We start from the raw sequence: 2,500 nt of genomic DNA, 5'->3' as shown, positions 1-2,500 counted from the left end.
TTAATTCTTCCTGCTTAAATCTCCCTGTAGTATCTTCTACCATCTTCAAAAAATAGCATGCAGGCGGGCATATCACCCCGTAAGTCATTTACATGTATTTATAGCAGGTATAGTATGGGCCTGGGAACTGGCCCTTTGTTACTTCTCTCTATACTGGTGCCAGTTCTTGAAATGTGACTCTCTCTTAACTGTTAGTTTGGCAGTATCTAATACTGAGTAACATCTGCTACATATTCTAATATCTACTAATATCCACAAGTAGCTTATGACGTCGTTTCGATCCGACTTAGACCATTTACAGGTTGGACTGTATGACAAATAAATGGTCCAGTGCTGGTTATTTATGTATTGTTTCAGTCGGTATTGTGCCATTTTGTTCTTTATTCACTAAAATCCACTGTTAGTGGATTGTAGTAGATAAAGAATATCCAACAATTAGTGTGGAAAAATCTAACATTGTGTAATATCAAGTCGTTAGTGTGGCAGTATCCTATAAAAGAGACACAACAGGCGATGTAGACGGCTCATGTCTAACGATATTTGCCCATAAGATTACAAGTTATAAAACAATAAAAACATAATAAAAAATTTAATAGCGGATATCAAATAATAGGTTTAACTTTCTGTTTTATTTACCGGTGCAGATTACGCTGCGATGACCTTGCGGAGGGACCTGTCATCACCAACAACCTGAGTGTTCAGAGACTAAGGGACGGAGGATAGAGCCTCCAGGATTATATAGGTTTAGGTCAGGTTAACTTAACCTAACCTAGAATGGCTTACACACAAATAACCCGGACATAGCAGAGAGAGAAGCTTATGACGACGTTTCGGTCAGACTTGGACCATTACATGTCACACTGACAGAAGAGAATGAGTGAGCCAGTATATATAGGCGAGGGGGACAGGGACGGGAGAATGAGAGGAAGAAAATGAAGCAGTGGTAGTGGTTATGCTGGTAGTGGAAGTAGTAGTAGAAAGTAGCAGAGGCAGTAGAATGTAGGGGAAGTAGTTTTTTGCCACAGGAGACAGAAGCAGTAATAGTAGTAATGGAACGGTAGTCGAAGTGGTGGTTGTGGTAGAAGAAAAAGGAGCACTGCAGGAGTATCGGAGGGAACAAGAGGAGCATGAAATAGAGTAGATACCAGGGGCATCAATTTCAGGGAAGGGGGTAAGAGGTAAAAACTAGATTACTGTGAAGAGTGTTAGTTTGGCGAAAATTTAGTTTGATATCTAAGGAACGGAGAGAGTTGTTCACATTAGAAAGACTAGAAATATAGGGAAGGCGAAGAACAGGAGATTTCACAGGAGTAGAGAGTTAGGAAGAGAAGAACGTCCGTTTAGCGCGCGAGAAGGCAGAGTTTATGAAATCGGAAGAGCAGTCAAGACGAAAGAACGAACTGCAAAGATTGGAAATTTCCGAGTCAAGGGACTGGGGGTCACAAATGTGTGATATTTGTGTATTGTTCCAGTTACGATATTGTGCCTTTTCATTCTTTCTAGAATGGCTTAAGTCTTATAAAAAAACGCACTTTAATACTTTGCAAAACGAGCATTGTATTATGGTAAATTGGATAATAGACAGCATCTCACCTGTTCACCACCGGGATTAAATTAAGCTCTCAGCGTATATAGTGACATACACCTCTCGTGCACATATTGTGTGTGCTGATGCTGTCTGTAGGAGGGGTTGCTTATTTATACTACGTGGTGTTGGTTGACACGGCGTGGCCGCAGGTGAAGAAAAACCTCGTCTCATAATAAGCTTTTATTGGGATACCTTCTTGTCCTGTGTAGATCTTTATCAATAAAAACTTGTTCCTCAGCACCTGTCTTTTCTTCACTATTGTAAGACATCTTGATGCACATGGGAAGTGATAACTCCAGCCCGCGCGTGTAAGGGAAACGGTGCCAGATGACCCTTGTGTGTGTCTCTGGAACTGTATGTTGTGGTAAGGAAAAACGGTGCTAGATGACCCTTGTGTGTGTCTCTGGAACTGTATGTTGTGGTAAGGGAAAACGGTGCTAGATGACCCTTGTGTGTGTCCCTCAGATACAGGCTACCCAAAAATAACCACGGGTTTCCATGTCAGTTTCGTATTTAAAAGTTTTTGCGTGCAATTTAGGACAATTTTGCGTAATTTAACTTGATGAAAGCCGGGTGTAGGAGGCCAGCAGACGACGAAATAAACAAAATTAGGAGTCACCAGGGATGGGCAGTGGTGGCGGGGCTGCCGACAGTAAAACGACGTAATTTACGCCTTGACCAGCTACCCTGAAAGCTGTCCAGTGTCATGAGGGTCGGGTGCCGCTCACCCACGCACACGCGCACACGAACGCACCCACACACACCCACGCTCATACGCACACGACCACACCTACACACACACACACACACGTATATACATGCACATAGGTGCTGAGCCCTGAGCCATCAGGCTGTTGGTGATGGCCTTAAGACTGAAGAGATTAAAATACTCTGAAATGTATTGTTCTCCTC

General features: G+C 42.8%; 1 protein-coding gene across 1 annotated transcript in view; it reads right to left on the bottom strand.

Annotated features, from left to right (window-relative positions):
• Window positions 1-2,500, bottom strand: part of LOC128686467 (uncharacterized) — a 464,741-nt gene that overhangs the window by 461,142 nt on the left and 1,099 nt on the right. The gene's annotated exons all lie outside the window — the stretch shown is intronic.

Source organism: Cherax quadricarinatus, chromosome 17 (genome assembly GCF_038502225.1).
Source record: "Cherax quadricarinatus isolate ZL_2023a chromosome 17, ASM3850222v1, whole genome shotgun sequence".
Lineage (NCBI taxonomy): Eukaryota > Metazoa > Arthropoda > Malacostraca > Decapoda > Parastacidae > Cherax > Cherax quadricarinatus.
The sequence above is the reverse complement of the archived record's forward strand: the minus strand, read 5'-3'. Positions and strand labels throughout refer to the sequence as shown.